A 19,485-nucleotide genomic window follows, 5' to 3' on the forward strand; every position below is an offset into this window, starting at 1 on the left:
TCAGGGTGTTAACAGCCTTACTAGCCAGGGGTTTGGAATATCACTTGTGGATTCCCTACACACTACCTAAATTTTGTAAATAGTTGTTGTATTAAATGTGTGTGTGTGTGTGTTTTAATCTGAGTGTGCCATCTGTTCCCGCTGGATGTTAACTGATACAGGCTCATTCTTATGTTACTGAGAAAATTCCTAACAAGTTAATTCTATTACTTCTGTTAATGACAAGTCAACAGCATGAACTTTTAATTCAAGGAGGAGATATATAGAAAAACTCTCTAACCATTTTGTTAAACCACAAAATATGTTCACGTAAACTTCCTAAAGAAGTAATTTCCAAGAACATTGAGTCTTACGCCAAAAAACCCCCCAAAAACCCTCACATATCTTTTCTGAAATGCTGAGTTTTACAAAGGTCATCTCTGATGCATTTACTTATCTAATGTCTGTCTTCCCTACTAGACTGTAAACTTCATGACACCAGGGACATATCTGTTTGGTTCACTGCTATGTTCTCAGCAACCAAGAAAGTACCCCTCAAATAGTAGGTGTTCACCAAGTATTTATTTATTTATTTATTTAATGATGAGTGAACTATGACTCCTTAAAAATAGTTAAAAGCAGTAGTAAAAATAATTAACCATTATGGAATACTAATGAGTTATTCCCTTAAGTAGAGGCAGATATAATGAGGCAGGTATTTGTTTGGATAGATTCCTCATTGAATCGGGACCTCTTTGTGGCTTACAATCATATCTTTTTGTGAAGGTGGTATGGAAGTGTTCACAAATTTTTCCATTTCTGCTCAATTATAGAGATAATAGGAAATGGTAAACTTCAAAAGAGTCTGCATAGAATTGTTTGGGCTTTACTTTAGGGAAGCCTGAGCATAATCAGAACTGAGGAATCCATAACACGTGCTTTGCAGAGGTATGACTATAATATCAAATGCATCCCTGAAGGGAAGAGGCAATAACATCAAGAAACCTATAAATGCTTTTGCTAGGAGCACCAGCAGAGATTTCCTAACTTGCTTGAACCCCTATCTAACACATCATCCAGGAAATAACACTCATCAGAATACCCTTTGCAGAGTATTCATTTGCGAATGCTTATGATCAATCAACAAACATTCATAGCACACCTATTATTTGTCCTGCCTTGTGAAGGCACCCTCCCACACCATTCTGTAGCAATAATGAATAAGACATAGCCCATGTTTATGACTGCTCATGGACTAGTGAAGCCACAATCACAACATAATATGGTAAGTATTCTAATGGAGGTATTGTTTTTTGTTTTAAACTTTTTGTTTGGAGATCATTTCAAACTTACATCAAAAGTGCCAGAATAGCCCTAGCTGGTTTTGCTCAGTGGATAGAGTGTTGGCCTGCGGACTGGAAGGTCCCGGGTTCCATTCCAGTCAAGAGCACATGCTCAGGTTGTGGGCTCAATCCCCAGTAGGGGTTGTGCGGGAGGCAGCCAATCAATGATTCTCTCTCATCATTGATGTTTCTCTATCTCCCTCTCTGAAATTAATCCTATATAATAAAAGCCTAATATGCTAAGTATCCAGTTGTCTGGTTGTCCATTCAACCAATCAAAGCGTAATATGCTAATGATATGCTAAGGCTGCTTAACTGCTCGCTATGACATGCACTGACCACCAGGGGGAAGACAGTCGACCGGTCGACCAGTCACTATGACGTGCACTGACCACCAGGGGGCAGACGCTCTGACCAGAAAGGTTAGCTTGCTGCTGGGGTCTGGCCAATTGGGACTGAGCAAAATGGGCCAGACACGCCCTGGAACCCTCCCATGGTCCATCCCCAGCTGGCCAACCTCCCGCATCCCTCTCTGGCCCCAATTGTGCACCAGTGGGGTCCCTCGGCCTGGCCTATGCCCTCTCGCAATCCAGGCTGAGGAACCCCCCGAGTGCATGAATTTCATGCACCGGGCCTCTAGTAAAAATATATTTTAAAAAAAGATTTAAAAAAAGAAGGAAATCTCACCTTTAAAAAAAAAAGTGCTAGAATAAGCCCTATCTGGTTTGACTTAGTGGTTAGAGCATCAGCCTGTGGATGGAAAGGTCTCGGGTTTGATTCTTGTGAAGGGCATGTACCTCAATTGCAGGCTTGATCCCTGGCCCCAGTCAGGGCACATGCGGAAGGCAAGCAATCAAATGTGTCTCTCTCACATTGATGTTTCTCTCTGTCTTTCCCCCTCCCTTCCACTCTCTAAAAATCAATGGAAAAAATATCCTTGGGTGAGGATTAACAACAACAAAAAAAGTGCTAGAGTACAGAATAGTATAAAGGACATGTGTATACCCTTTTGTTGGTTCCAAACCTGGGAGCTTCCCATTGAAATCTGAAACTGGCCCCCTTACATGGAGGACAAGAAGAGTCCGAGAAAAAAGGCAGACCACTCCAGAAGTTTCCCCCTTGCCTCCATAATCAAGATGAATCCAGGAACTTTGGGTAAAATATTTTACCAAGTGATACCTGGGAGTCCCTAGCAGGTGTTTCTAAACTTCTCATGAACTTATTTGTTAGCTATAGTTAACATATAGCACCCACCATTCTCCTTCTCACTTTGCTTCAGCCCTCTCATTAATATCTATCACTCAATAAAACACCTTAAGAGTATCTCACCCTTGCCACAGGTAGGTGTCCACTGTCCAAGTATTACTTTTAGAAAGCTAAAAATGTAACTCATATAAAATGTAAAGTGAGCCCCTGTAAATTTCATTTAACTCATTAATGAGGAAACAACAGTGTGGTAAGTTGGTTCAAAAGAGAATTTAAAAGAAATACATATAGGCACTGAAAGAAAGAATCTATATAATAAAAGCCTAAGTGACCATTATGGCGGAACAACCAGAACGACCAGTCACTATGATGCACACTAACCACCAGGGGGCAGACTCTCAATGCAGGAGCTTCCCCCTGGTGGTCAGTGTGCTCCCACAGGAGGAGCACCGCTCAGCCAGAAGCTGGGCCCACGGCTGGCGAGCGCAACGGTGGTGGTGGGAGCCTCTCCCACCTCCATGGCAGCGCTAAGGAGCAGCGAGCTGAGCAGTAAAGAGCAGTGAGAAGGCGGGTGGTGAGGAGCGAGGGGGTCCCGGACTGTGAGAGGTCACAGGCCAGGCTGAGGAACCCCCACTCCAGTGCATGAATTTCTTGCACTAGGCCTCTAGTTCTAGAATAAGATTACTAAATTAGATACACTACCAGTTAAAGTCTTACAGGTAAATACAAATGTTTCCTTTGGGGCCATCTTTTCTATTGAACAGAATCATTTGCATGTCTATCAACTAAAGTCTGAAAGTTAATAGAGACTTGGCTTTAAACAACAGTAAATCAAACAAAATGTATTTTACTCAAGAATACAATCATCTGCCCTAACCGGTTTGGCTCAGTGGATAGGGTGTCGGCTTGTGGACTGAAGAGGCCCAGGTTCTATTCCGGTCAAGGGCATGTACTTTGGTTGCGGGCACATCTCCAGTAGGGGGTGTGCAGGAGGCAGCTGATCAATGTTTCTCATCGATGTTTCTAACTCTCTATCCCTCTCCCTTTCTGTAAAAAAATCAATAAAATATATTTTAAAAAAAAGAATACAATCATCTTAGGGTAGGCCTGTTAGGCAATGCTCCAATATGACATGAAAAATACATCTTTTTGCTTTATTTCCAAGTTTTGCATACTTTTTCTTACCACCACGTAAAAACATCTGTGTCAAGGGTGTAGCCTCATTATGTCATTGAAATTGCAAATCCTTGAGGTGTCAGGGGCGTGCTCCCTCCCACACTATCACACTTCAGCTTGGAACTAGATCCATAAGCTAGTGCCATTAGCCTCTCTCTCTGTAGGGCACAAATATGTGTCTTTGAGGCTGGGCAGGGAAATCAACACCCAAGAAATATAAGGTACCATCTTCTTTATTTTCATGTTTCCCCAGGTGCCCATGCAAACCTCTTTTACGCAGGTGCCCTAAGCAATTTGATATTGATGCAAATAAATATATTTGTGTTGCTTGCCCCTCCAGGTTATGAGACAAGCCCAGACGTGGTTGAATTCCAGCCATGGGAACAATGAACACGAACCAAGAGACCCGAAATAGTCATCTTCTTAATTGATTATTGTCATTCCAGAAGGTCATGAAGGATGCCATATAACTGGCTTGGGAACAGTGAAAGCAAGGGAAACACCCAATACTCACACTGCCCTACTAAGGACTTCTCTTTCTTCCTACCATCCAATAGTCATGTCAGTGCCTGCCACTGGCCAAACACAACCAGAAACCAGAGGGCAAGGGAGCCCATGTGATACAGCCTCCTGGGCACAGGACAAGGCAGAAAAAGGTGAAGCATGGATTGTGGGGTATAAGGAGATCCAAAGAAAAATATCCATCTCTTTCCTCTCATGGGCAGAGCTCTTGGTTTGCTATCTCTGCCTGCCAGGTACGTGTGAGGTGGCTAGGGAGTGTCTTCCATGCCCTTCCAGCAATGTTGCTGGCAGGAGGCTAATATGAATCTTAGGGTCCAATTTTTTCAAGATATTGTAAAGTAGTGGGATTAACCCAGGGCTGCAAGATGACAGCATAGACAATCAGAGAAACCCAATGGTAGATGAGCAAGGCAGGAAGGCAGGAAGGCAGGAAGGCAGGAAGGCAGGAAGAAAGGAAGGAAGGAAGGAAGGAAGGAAGGAAGGAAGGAAGGAAGGAAGGAAGGAAGGAAGGGAGGGAGGGAGAGAAGGAGGAGGGAAGGAAATAAATGAAAAAAGGAAGGAAAGAAAGAAACAAGGAAGAGAGGGAAGGAAGAAAGGAAGGAGGAGGGACTAAGGGTAGGTAGGGAGCAGGAGAGGGAGGTGAGGAGAGGAGGAAGGAAAATAACATTCTAAGCATCAGTTCCCAGAAGAGAGACAAAGCTATAAAATGCAAAGACATCCACCCTGACCAGTTTTGCTCAGTGGATAAAGTGTCAGCCTGCAGACTGAAGGGTCGTGGGTTTGATTCCAACCAAGGGCATGTGCCTCGGTTGCAGGTTCAATCCCCAGCCCTAGTTGGTCAGGGCACTTGTGGGAGGCAACCAATCAATGTGTCTCTCTCACATTGATGTTTCTCTCTCTATGTTTCTCCCCCTCCCTTCCACTTTTTCTAAAAATCAGTGGAAAAATATCTGAGTACCCAACATGACTATGCTTACAAATGTACAGTTCATTACAGAAGAGGGGTACAATACAGCAAGAAAGTAAGGATATGGATCACAGGTAAAGGCTGTCTCATAGAAAGGAGTCTAGAAAGGGCAGATGCAAGCTCCAGTTATCCTCTATAAGGGCCATGGCAAGAGCACTGAGCAGGAGTAAGGTGTGTGGCATCAAGATCAGGTGCAAATTATTGATCTCACTATTAATGAAAATAAATGCTCTAGTATCTAAAATATATGTCTCTCTCACCTCGATGTATCTCTCTCTCTGTCTCTGCCTCCCCTCTCCACTCTCTCTAAAAATCAATGGGAAAAAATATCCTCTGATGAGAATTAACAAACAAAAAATATACATATTGTTGAAAAGCCATGAAAAGATGCTTAACATCATTAGTCATTAGGGAAATGCCAAGCAAAATGACAAGATATCACTTCACATCCACTAACATGGCTACAATTTTTTAATGGAAAATAGCTATTGGCAAGAATCCAGAGAAATTAGAACCCTCAGGCACAGTGGTAGGAATGTAAGATAGTGCAGTCACTTTGCAAACAGTTTGGCAATTCCTTTAAAAAATTTAAATATATGCCCTAGCCGGTTTGGCTCAGTGGATAGAGGGTCGGCCTGTGGACTAAAGGGTTCCAGGTTCGATTCTGGCCAAGGGCACATGCCTGGGTTGCGGGCTTGATCCCCCCCAGTAGGGGGTGTGCAGGAGGCATCCAATCAATGATTCTCTCTCATCATTGATGTTTCTCTCTATCTCTCTCCCTTCCTCTCTGAAATCAATAAAAATATATATATTAAAAAAAAAGAATAACCAATGGATGCAAAACACTGGGGGGTGAGGGCATGTATGGGAGTGGGGTGGGGGGGCAATGGTAAGATATGTAACACATATAATACCTTAATAAAAAAATGAAAAAAAAGGAATATGGTTCCTTAAATGTTAAAAAATAAATAAAAAATAAAAAATATTTAAATATACAGTTGCTATATGACCCAGTAATCTCACTCCTAGGTATATATATCCAAGAATATTGATAACATATGTTCATATAAAAATTTGTACGTGAATGTTCATAAACAGCATTATTCATAATAGCCAAAAGGGGGGAACAACCAAAATGTCCATAACTGATGAACAGATAAATAAGTGTGGTAAATCCATAAGTGGAATATTATTCCACCATACACAGAAATAAAGTACTGATACATGCCATATCACGGATGAATCTTGAAAGCATTTTGCTAAGTGAAAGAAACCAGTCACAAAGGCCACAATATTGTATGGTTCTATTTATACAAAACCTCCAAAATAGAAAAATTTATAGAGACAGAGAATAGATCAGGGGATGGAGGGAGGGGAAAATTTGGAGCCATAAAGTTTCTTTTTAGGGTAATAAAAGTATTCTGGAATTAGATAATGGCAATGGATGTACAACCTTGTGAATATCCAAAAAACACATTGAATTATACACTTTAAAATGGCAAATTTTATGTTATGTGAATTTATTCTCAATAAAAAATAAACAAGTAATGTTGACATTGGTGATACAAACTACCCTGAAATTCCTGGAACCCATGATCATAAAGCCACACTAGTAATCAGTATGTTGCATGCTCTGACCAGGGACCCGCACCAGTTAAGAACTTTGGCAGGGCCTGGCCCAGTGGCTCAATTGAGCATCATCCTGGTACACCAAGGTTTCAGGTTAAGGCACATATAGGAATCAACCAATGAACCAATAAATGGGTAGAACAACAAATCAATGTTTCTCTCTCTCTCTCTCTCTCTCTCTCTCTCTCTCTCTCTCTCTCTCTCTCTCATCAATTTTTAAAAGAACTTTGGCAAAAGAGCTCAGGGTAATTTTGATACTGTTATAATAAACCCGGTTATTAATTAAAAGGAAAGGCTAAATTTTATAGGTATGCCATTTGTGCAGCTTTTCCAGGAAGCTGCAAAGCCAACGGTATGTCACCCCACTGGGGGAAGGGACTAGACAGAGGAATAATAGACACATGCCCACTAAAGTCTGGGTGACATAGGGAAGTTGCTTGTCTATCAGTCACACCTGGGAACAGGTCATTGGCCAGAGTAGGCATGGCCACTGAAGAGCACAAAATCTGAGATACTTAAGCTCCTAAAAAAGAGTTCTCTCTCTTCCTCTTTTGCTTCTTGGTTTGAGCTCCTGACTAGCTGGGCTCTCACGATCCCCTGCATTTGCCATGGGCCATGTGGACCCCACACACAATGGACTAAAGGACTACAACTAGCCTGATGCTAAACCAGACCCAGCTCCTCCATGGAAGGAAAACTTTGGACATTGGCTTTGCTTCTAGCTGTGCTGAATCCCTAGCTACACTTGTTCTAGGACTGGATTAAGGAAAATGGGACTTTTAAAACCCAGAGATATAATTCCACACAAATATAAATCACTCATCCTCCTGTGCAAGTCTTAGAAAATTCTTTTTCTAGAGATATTGCAAAGACCCAACCCCCAGCAATCAGTGGGGAAAGGGATCCCCCACTTCCACCAGTGGACACTCTACTTCCACCAGTAACAATTTCAGCCTAATTGCATATCCTACTATTAACCCTCATAGCATACATCTACTAAGCACAGTGACCCCAAACCAGAGCTGAGACCCAACTCGTTTAGGATAAACTCTCAAGAAGAGGGCCCAACCCATGCTACCTCTCAGTAGCCCTCCCTCACAGACTGGATGCAGACTCATTGTCCCACTGGGTACATCCAGATGGGGCTGTGACTCACACCAAGGCCCCCTTAATTTCCACTAAACAGCAGAAGGGAAGAGTGCCCTGCTTTAGACGGACACTCCCTGCAATGCCACCAACAGTGACCAACTGTCCAGGACTCTGTCCTGGTTTGAAAACTGCAAGTATCAGTTCTTGAGAAATCCCCCAGGCCCAGGAAAGCTGGGACGGTTGGTCACCCTGAAGGCCACCCTCCTTACTCCTGTGATGGAATGTGTATCACCCACTACTGTGGAGAGTGCTCCAGCTCTGAGTGCAGGGAAGGGCCTGGCCCCTCTCAGTGCCCAGAAGTCATCGGAGCCCCGCACTTGACCTGAAACTGTAGGGCCACTACTGCTCATTCTGTGGCAGCTGGGCACTTCTCCCTACAAGCCGCTGATGCCACCTCCCTCTCTTCTGCCTGCCAAATTATCTTTACTAACATTGGGGATTCAAGGGCCCTTCATGCCTCTCATGATGACTAAGTCTGCACCAACACTTCCCAGCTGATTCTACACACAATTACTGAAGCCTTACAGGGTCATTAGAGGTGGCCCTTGCTGCCATTTGCTGGGAGCGAGCCTGATTCAACAGCTCCTCCCTCCTCCTCAGCTGCTTTTCCAGCAGCAATAGGCAGGCCAGGCTGGGGTCTCCTCTCCCACCTGTTCCTGGGAGTTCAGGAATCCCAGGTGCAGGTCCCAGGGCTCCAGGCTTTCAGAAACACAGCCCTCCAGCAGGAGAGGTGCCCAGCTTTATTGAAACCTGTCGTGGGGACCCAGAGGCAAGCAACAGGGGTTTTCTGTCTGTGAGGACCTAAGATCTAGAGGGGTTGAGGTGTGCCTGGGAACACCGGGTCGCACTGTGCTAGAGGCAAGTCTGGGTAGCAAGGGTGGGATTAGCCAGGGCTTGTTGAGGAGGGGACACTTGAGAGGAGACTCATAGGTCAGTTGTGCAAAGAAGGGGATCTTTTTTTTTTTTAATATATTTTATTGATTTTTTACAGAGAGGAAGGGAGAGGGATAGAGAACTAGAAACATCGATGAGAGAGAAACATCGACCAGCTGCCTCCTGCACACCCCCCACCGGGGATGTGCCCCCAACCAATGTACATGCCCTTGCCCGGAATCGAACCTGGGACCCTTCAGTCCGCAGACCAACGCTCCATCCACTGAGCCAAACCGGTTTCGGCAAGAAGGGGATCTTGGTGGAGGTCTGCTAGGGCCCAGGGAACAGAATCCACAGGGACAGGGGATGGCAGAGTGGTGAGGGGGAAAGGAGATAGAGGCAGGAACAGAATCCAGGGGCTTGAGGGAGGAGAGAGTTTCACAGAGAATGTTGGGACCCAGTGTCAGATCCCCCAACCAGGTCCAGTAGGGGAGGGCTGGAAAATCAACCTTTGGTGCTGAATAATGGGTGTTTAAGAAACCGTTATCTGAGCGTGGATTGCTTGTTGTATGATCAACGATGGCATGATGATATTGTCTGCCTGGGGGCTATCTCATTCTGTTCTTATTCTTGGCCTATAAATGGTTCCTCTGTGGAACAGGGGCTACATTTGGATGTGCTGGGCAGCAATGTGCATGGGTTCTGTTCTCTGCAGTGACCATGATGTAGTTTGTTATGTTACAGCAAGGGTATGTGTTTAGGCCTCAGGTTGGCTTTCCCATGGTATGCTCAGTATATGCAGTAGACATAGGCCAGGTCTTAGTGGGAGACTATCTCCTGGTGGTGCCCTGTTATTGGCCCTGATATAGATCATGTAGTCCATGGCTTCATCCTGTTTAAGTCATGGGGTGGGTATAGGGGTTAGTCTGGTCATGGGGTGTCTCCTTGTGGACTGAGTCATTATGTCTGCAGGGGTTCAGGTTGGCCTGTCTTCTGGCTTGCTGTGTGATGTGTGTATGTATGTTGATTCTATTATAGGTGGTAGCTGCATAGAAGTTTGCTGCTATAGATATATCTGGTATAGATATAAATCCTCATCTGAGAGATCCCCTCTTAGTGTGCTGAAGACTGCTCTGTTCTAGGGCTTTCTGTGAAGCAGTGGAAAGGTGTCTTTGATTTTAGGTGTTTTAAAACAGGGAGAAGCATGCAGTGCTTCCCTCCCACCCCTATTTTCATCAATGGGACAAAACTCACCCCTCTCCCTCTGCATTGCCAAGAGCAATTGGGCATGAGAAATGTCCATTGGTAACCAGTGGAAGCCAGAATGGCTGATTTTGCAAGGCTCAAAAAGGGATTGGGAGAACGGGGACTCTATTCTCCTGTGGGGAGAAGGCATACATCCCAAGGACAGGGTATGAAGGTGGGTGTGGGGGAATGACTCTTGAATGGGAACAGCTTAAAAGGGGGAGAACACTGCACTGAGGAGGAGGAAGAAGAGAAGAGCTATGAAAGAGGTTCCTAAATTATGTGCCACTTTACATAAATGTGTCCCTTCTGGGCTCTAGGGGTGGTGAGGTATTGTCCTCAGTCCTCAGGACTAGTATGGCAGAGCCCCTAGGCTGATCATATTTGGGCATGAGCAGCCTACCCATTTACCACCGTGTGCCCTGTAAGTACCATGACAAGAAAAAGACAGGGAAGCACTTAATTAGGAAATAAGGTATAGCCAAGACACCACTCCTGATCTTTCCACCAGCCTGACTTTGTAGTTTTGAAACATGCATCTGAAAGCTTATGTCAAGAACTGCTGGAGCAGTCCTGTCAATTCCTCTCTGTTGCAGGAATCCACATGGTCTTGGAGTTGTTTTCTGAAAATATACAAACATATTCTCGACCAAAAGTTAATAAAGGAATCTTTTCTATAAATTTGACTTGGGATCCTTTTTCATTTTTTTCCCAAACGATTTTCCTTTGGCTTGTTTTGACACCATGTGTGTTTTTCATGGGTGTCTTGCTGTTAGCATTACAAATGAAAGTTAATTTTCTAAAGTAAAAATTTTCTAGATGTAATTTACTTACAGGATATTTTTCCTTACATGATATTCTTCTAATATCCCCCCTTTTTTGATTTAAATATTAGGAGGCTTTTGGAAATTTTATAATGTAGTCTTGATAGTTTTTAAATTTTAATTTTTTGCACTAAAATATGACTGCTTTAGGTTCATTACATGTTACGCAATTTTACCATGAGATGAATTACCAATAAAAATTTTAGTTAACACTTTAGGAACAGCTTTTTGTCCAGTACTATTAATTTTTCTAGAATATTCGCTTATTTCAATTAACCAATTTAAATTAGTCTGAAAACTTGACTACTATTTTACTGTCAAATTTAATACTCTAACAACAATCTTATTTTACCCTGTAAATATTAGTGGAAAGGATTATTTGCCTTCTTGAGTAGGCCCTGAGCATTCCTGGTGCTAGGCTGGATTTAGATATCAAAACCCCACTTCCCCACACCATGGGTACAATACAACTCAAACAAGTCTTGTTGCAGTGAGGAATTGACAGGACTGCTCCAGCCATGAAGACAGAAGAGAAACAGTCCAGAGATGGAAGACACTGACGACACCTTGCCATACTAGCAGTCAGCAGCTGTGCATCACTGCAGGTTGCCCAGGACCAAACCAGAGAGGGTCGGACCTGCATTATCACCATTTGTCCACCATCCAGAACTGAAATATCATTGCTGACATGTACACATAAGGGACTGTTTGACATTGAAATTGGGACTCAAAAGAACTGTTGGCCCAGAAAGAAACTCACTACAGACTGATTCATTTGCCTCTCAGCATAACCATTATTGCTTGTCTCATTTTCGGTTCTTATAAGTGTATTTCTAGTATCACATGATCTCACTCATCTAGGGGAAATAATGAACAACATAAACTGATGAACAAAAACAGACCCGGAGACAGGGAAGCATCGATCAGACTGTCAAACCTCAGAGGGAAGGTAGGGGAGGGTGGGGGTGAGGGGGAGAGATCAACCAAAGGACTTGTATGCATGCATATAAGCCTAACCAGTGGTCACGGACAATAGGGGAGTGGGAGCATGCATGGAGAGGGGTTTTGGATGGGAATGGGGGGATGAGGACAAATATGTGATATCTTAATCAATAAAGAAATTAAAAAAAAAGAACAGTTGAATTCTCTGCAGAAAAAAAATAAAGAACTGCTTAAGGTCTTGCACATCAGGTAAAGGAAGACGGAAGACTAAGTAATTCAGACCAACCCATCTAAAGATAAGTAAAAAAGGTGGACAACACATATGAAAAGATATTTTGAAAACCATCAAAGAGCTACAATGTTTTAAGCAATGATATGAATTAATGAATAGAAAGAGGGATGGAGAGATTAATAAATACATGACAGAGCAAGCATAGTGAAATGTTAATGGTAAAATGAAGGTGGTGGGTGCAAGTGCCGGGGGGTAGGAGAGGCCTGGGGGAGGTCAGTGGGGGAAAAAAAAGAGACATATGTACTATTTGTAATACCTTAAACAATAAAATTTAAATAAATAAATAATAATGACATTAATATGAAAAAATTAAGGTGGTGGGTGTATGGTTATTCATTGTAAAAATCTTTCACCTTATTATTTCATAAAAAAAATGTTGGAAAAACCTTGAAACAAATATAACGGGAGAAGTTTATGTACTCCATGGAGGAAAACATAAAACTTGTTTTTTTTAAATATGTATTTTTATTGATTTCAGAGAGAGGGAGAGAGAGACAGAAACAGCAATGAGAGAGAATCATTGATTGGCTGCCTCCTGCATGCCCCCCACTGAAGATCGAGCCTGCAACCTGGGCATGTACCCTTGACTAGAATTGAACCCGGGACCCTTTCAGTCCACAGGTTGACGCTCTACCCACCTAGCCAAACCAGCTAGGGCAAACATAAAACTTTTAAAAGAACTATTAAAGAAGACATAAACAAATGAAGAGATGAACTATGTTCAAAGATTAGAAGACTGAATATTATTGTTGGAAGAGATCATCTGGAGGACATGACCACTAGTTGACCATTGAGCTGGACCCAGGCAGTCTGAGGGTCCTCCCTCCCTCCCCTATCATTGGAATGTATATCTAGCCCATTTCCACACTAGTAGCTGTTTCAAGAACATGGCCTTGAGCCATGGCCATTGTGGCTCAGTTGGTTGAGTGTCCTCTCATCCACTGAGAGGCCACTGGTTTGATTCCTGGTCAAGACACATGCCCAGGAGGAGGCGTGCAGGAGGCATCCAGTCTATGTTTCTCTCTCTCCCTCTCCCTTCCTCTCTCTTTCTCTCTAAACAAAACAAAACAAAAAACCCCACAATAAAATAAAAAATATTTTTTAAAAAAGAACACAGCCTTGAGAGAGGAAGGTGTTGTTGAGACCAGAATGAATGTGTGACTGAACCCAGTAGAGGCCTCTATGTAAACTTTTAAGATTCTGGTGGGTGGGTGTGGAGATCTATTAGTCCTGTGGCTGCCCAGGACAAATCTTGTATGTAAGTTTCCTTGCTTATTAAAACTGCCATCTACCAATCTGAAGTGTTCTGCCTCTTTCTTCTGTCTCTCCCTGCCCTCCGTGTACAGGGGCCAGTTTCAAATTTCATCTGGGGAATGAACCAACAATGGTAAGAGACAAAGAAACCAAGATGGTGGCATAGGTAAACACCTGAACTTGCAGCCTCCCACAACCACTTCAAAACTACAACTAAAAGACAAAACGGACATCATCCAGAACCACAGGAAGGCTGGCTGAGTGGAAAGTCTACAACTAGAAGGGAAGAGAAAAGCACACTGAGACTCAGAGGAGGTGCGGAAGTAAAGTGCAGAGGTACGGAGGCGTGCTCGCAGAAAGAGCTGGCAACTGAGGACGCAGTTGTCTTTTTCAATTGGGAGGGAGACACAAGCTCCCAACTGCTCTGAACTCCAGTTCCGGGCGAGACTCTGGGGACCCAGACTCATACAGGGGGAAACTGGACTGTCTGGCATCGGGCCAGAACACAAGGGCGGCTTTTTCTCAAAGGTGCTTGCAGTGATTATTGCAGGACACTGAGACCTGGGGGCCTCTTAGGGCAGGGCTGAAGGTCAGCCATTGCTGTTTGCTCTGCCCTGTTGATCCCCTGAGACCCCGCCCCACCCAATTTACAACCCCACCTAAGCTGTGTGCAGAGGCTTTTGCATATGAATGGCCTGGCCCTTTGCAATCTAAAATTACCTAAAAAAACTGCAGCTGGGTCAGAGAGCCCCAGAACTTCCAAAAGAAAGCCCAAGGCTCCACAGCAGCCTGCATTGCTTCACAGCTGGGCCTCATCTGGGCACCTCCAAACCCAAAACAAAGAAGAGGAATCTGCAGATCTCTCCATAGCTCCTGCTGGGTGGCCTCAGGCAGAGCTAAATTTGCACCTCCTTGGAGATCCAAGAGCCAGTGTACCCAGTGGTCAGAGTGGGACCATCCAGATTACAACTCCTCAGGTCCATAAGGGACACACTCAAGGGGCAGACTCAGTGAGCACCAAAGCCCCTGAAGCAAGTCCTGCCCCATAAGGGTGTCTCCAGAACAGCACTTCTCCTATCGTAGACACAACTGGTCCTCACAGCCAATTGGCCTGGAGGTCAATTCCTCCCAGTGATACCAACAACAATCAAGGCTTAACCACAACAAGACTGTGCACACAGCCCACAAAGGGGTGCACCAAGAGTGTCTACCTCAGGTAACTGGGGAGGCTGAGCCACTGGGCCCTATAGGACACCTAGCACACAAAGCCGCTTTATCAACACAGGGAAGCAGCCAAAATGCAGAGACAAAGAAACAGGTCACAAATGAAAGAAATGGATGAATGTAAACCACTGGATATAGAGTTCAAAACCACGGTTATAAGGTTTTTCAAGAATTTTCTAGAAAAGGCCGATAAATTTAGTGAGTCCCTTGAGGATATGAAAAAGGACCAACTAGAAATTAAGCATACACTGACTGAAATAAAGAATAATATTCAGATATCCAACAGCAGACTAGAGGATAAGAATCAAGTCAAAGATTTGAAATACGAAGAAGCAAAAAACACCCAACTGGAAAAGGAAAAAGCAAAAAGAATCCAAAAATATGAAGATAGTGTAAGAAGCCTCTGGGACAACTTCAAGCATACCAACATCCGAATTATGGGCGTGCCAGAAGAAGAGAGAGAGCAAGATACAGAAAACCTATTTGAAGAAATAATGACAGAAAACTTCCCCCACCTGGTGAAAGAAATAGACTTATAAGTCCAGGAAGTGCAGAGAACCCCAAACAAAAGGAATCCAAAGAGGACCACACCAAGACACAGCATAATTAAAATGCCAAGGGCAAAAGACAAAGAGAGAATATTAATAGCAGCAAGAGAAAAACAGTTAGTTACCTACAAGGGAGCACCCATATGAATGTCAGCTGATTTCTCAACAGAAACTATGCAGGCCAGAAGGGAGTGGCAAGAAATATTCAAAGTGATGAACAGCAAGAACCTACAACCAAGATTACTCTACTCAGCAAAGCTATCATTCAAAATTGAAGGTCAGATAAAGAGCTTCACAGATAAAAAAAAAGCTAAAGGAGTTAATCAACACCAAACCAGTATTATATGAAATGCTGAATGGTATTCTTTAAGAAGAGGAAGAAGAAGAAAAAGGTAAAGATAAAAATTATGAACAACAAATACATATCTATCAACAAGTGAATCTAAAAATCAAGTGAATAAGAAATCTGATGAACAGAAAAAAACTGGTGAATATAATAGAATCAGGGGCATAGAAAGGGAATGGACTGACAATTCTCAGGGGGAAGTGGGTGTTGGGGGTGTGGGAATAGACTGGACAAAAATCTTATACCTATGGATGAAGACAGTGGGGGTGGTGGTAACGGCAGAGAGTGGAGTGGGAACTGGGTGGAGGGGAGCTATGGGGGGAAAAAAGTTGAACAAATGTAATAATCTGAACAATGAAGATTTATTTAACAATAAAAAAATTTTATGAGACAAATGATGTATAGATTCAATGCAATTGCAATGAAAACTCCGCAAGTTTTCTTTGTGGAATTTGGTAAATTGATTCAAAAACATATATGGAAATCATAGGGCCAAGGATATTTAAGACACTCTTGAAGAACAGGGTGGAAAGAATTGCTCTACCAGGTATCAAGAATTATTGTAAAGCTATATTGATTAATAGAGTGTGGTATTAATGCAAGGAAGATAAGTAAGCCAGTGGAGCAGAAGAGAGAGCGCAGAAATCAACTGCTCTATATATGTACACTATATAACAAAGATGGCACTACACAGCAGTGAGGAAAAAATGGTCTTTTCAACAAATGATGCTGGTACAATTATCTAAGTGTATTTTTTAAAAAAATTAACTTGGACCCTCTACCTCATAACACACACACAATCAATGCCAGGCTGATTAAAGATCTAAACATAAAAGACTAGCCCAGCTGTCATGGCTCAGTGGTTGAACATCGACCTATAAACCAGGAGGTAGGGTTCAATTCCCAGTCAGGGCACATGCCTGGGTTGCAGGCTCGACCCCCAGTGTGGGGCATGCAGGAGGCAGCCGATCAATGATTATCTCTCATCATTGCTTTTTCTATCGCTTTCTCCCTCTCCCTTCCTCTCTGAAATCAATAAAAATATATTTAACAAAAATAAAATGTAAAAAATGATGTCATTTGACTCCCACCTATGACCTATGCAGCAATCATTGAGCTTATTCTACATTTCTCCTTTGCTCCCAATTTAAGTTGTATTTCTACTTTGTCAGAGAATGTTCTTCAACTCTTATCTTCATATTTGTTTTAGTCTTAGATTTATAATTAAACCTATTCAATTCTCATTATCTGTTCTTTTGCCAAAATTTTCTAATCTTCTCTTAATTGGATAAAACTTGATTTCTAGTGGAATCCTCAGCAAGAGTTCTTTAATACAAAATTTCTTGAGTTCTAAAAGTTTAAAACTAAAATCCTTGGCTCACACTTTTTACTTGAGTTTTTAAAAAATGTTTCCTCACACTTACTAATACTCTTTATAATCCTGTCATTCCACCTGATTTTCATTTCTTGTAGGTTACTTGTTTTTTTTTAATTTTTATGTTTGTCTGTAGACACCAAGGATTTTTTTCTTTATCATTAATATCTGTATTACTAAATCAGAGTTGACAGTGAATTTTCCTAGTTGTACAATGGGCTCTTTAAATATATAGAATCAGATGCTCTTTTTTATGTATTCTTTTATTTTCAAAATGTTTAACATTTTAATATTAAATATTAGTTGTTTCATTATTTGCTTTTTCTTTTTTAGAGATTTCTGTTATATTTTTTCTATCAGTTTCCTCTTTACCTCTTTATTTTGTTTTGGTTCTCTTGGCTCTTTTTCACTTTCATTTTTTCTTTCCCTTACTGTATTTTTTTTTATCATATCCTCTCTCCCTTGGTTGCTTTGTCATTTAGTCTTCTGATATGAATTTGTCTTTTTCTTCAATTTCTTTCCTAAGTTCAGTCAGCACTCACTTTGCATTTTCATGTTTGTGTCTATTGTGAGCTTTTGAATTTCTGATTTATAGTATTCTTTCATATCTGTAATTGCTGGTTTAATATATTATAATCCATGCTTTTCTCTGCTCTGTGGTTGTTTTTATTGGGGGTTGATTATTTTTATCAGCTGAAAAGTTTTGATTCTTGCTTTGTTTTCCTTATAGTAGTTTTGTGTGGATGTTAGGTTCCTTTTCCTAATCATTATATAAATGGTGCTGGAACTTCCTGGTTCAGCAATAAGAGTTGATGTTATATGAAAAAAGGGGTTTGGATGCTTTATTTGGTTTATTGGTTCAAGAGCACCCTCTTCTGTCGATACAATAAAGTACAATTTCATGCCCTGCCAGGTGTGACTCAGTTGGTTGGAACATTGTCCCATGCACCAAAGGGTCGTGGGTTCGATTCCCCGTCAGGGCACATACCCAGGTTGCAGGTTTTATCAATGTTTTTTTCTCTCTCTCTCTCTCTTCCTATCCCCTCCTCTCTCTCTCTCTCTCTCTCTCTTTTTTTTTTAAAATATATTTTATTGATTTTTTACAGAGAGGAAGGGAGAGGGATAGAGAGCTAGAAACATCGATGAGAGAGAAACATCGATCAGCTGCCTCCTGCACACCCCCCACGGGGGATGTGCCCGCAACCAAGATACATGCCCTTGACCGGAATCGAACCTGGGACCTTTCAGTTCGCAGGCCGACGCTCTATCCACTGAGCCAAACCAGTTTCGGCTCTCTCTCTCTCTTAAAAAAAGGTACATTTTATTTAATAAGTGATACTTTTGAAGGGAGGATTCACTTGAATTTTTTATTTTGCAATGCTATTCTCTCTCTCTTTTTAGGTTTTAATAAGATTTTAATAACATTGGTAAGGAGCCAAATTACAAAATGCCCTGGAATATGGAGTACAAAACCTCAGAGACAAAATAAAAACTCATAAAAATATAAGAGCCCTTTAAAAACAGTCATAATCTTTAGAATAAAGAAACCATGTTCTCAACAAAGGGGCTGACTGAGCACGTTTAATGAAAACTGAGTGGGGGGGAGACCAAGATGGCAGCATAGGTAAACACCTGAACTGCTGCCTTGCACAACAATTTCAAAACTACAACTAAAAGACAAAATGTCTATCACCCAGAACCACAGGAAAGCTGGCTGAGTGGAAGTTCTACAACTAGAAGGAAAGAGAAAAGAGCATTGAGACGTGCACAAGCGCTGAAAGGCTGAGGTACGGAGGCGCGTGAATTGGGCTGGCGGTGGGCGACTGGTGTGTTGCTTTTTTCAACCCGAAGGAACACAAGCTCCCGATTACTCTGAACTCCAGTTTCTGGGGAGACACTGGGGACCCAAAATCCTACGGGGAGAAGCTGGACTGTCTGCCATCGGGTCAGAAAGTGAGGGTGGCTTTCTTGCAGAGGTGCGCACAGCAATCATTGTTTACTATGCTGGGGCGCGAGACGCGGGTTCAGGGAAACTCGGAGATACAGAGATGGCTGACTGGCAGCCATCGCTGTTTGCCACGCCATAGCCTAGTGACTCCCTGAGACCCTGCCCCGCACAATCTACAAACCCACCCAAGCTCCACGCAGTGGCTTTTGCATATGAATGGCCTGCCCTATCGCAGCTTAACCTAACAAACTGCAGCTCTGGTCAGACAGCTCCAAAACTTTCAAACCTCAAGCAAAGAGGAGAAAACTGTAGTTCTCGCTGTAGCTCCTGCTGGGTGGCCTCAGACAGTAGCTGACCTGCACCCCATTGGAGATCCAGAAGCTAGTGTATCTAGTGGTCAGTGTGAGACGACACCGGATTTCAACTACTCATATCCATAAGTGATACATTCAAGAGGCAGACTCAGTGAGCACCAAAGCCCCACTGAAACAAGTCCTGCCCCATAAGCGTGTCTCCAGCATAGCAGTTCTTCCATTATAGACACAGCAGATCCTCACAGCCAATTGTCCTGGAGGTCAATTCCTCTCAGTGTACCAACAGCAATCAAGGCTTAACTACATCAAGACTTTGCACTCAGCCCACA

Source organism: Cnephaeus nilssonii, assembly GCF_951640355.1.
Source record: "Cnephaeus nilssonii genome assembly, chromosome: X".
In the NCBI taxonomy this organism is placed as follows: Eukaryota; Metazoa; Chordata; class Mammalia; order Chiroptera; family Vespertilionidae; genus Cnephaeus; species Cnephaeus nilssonii.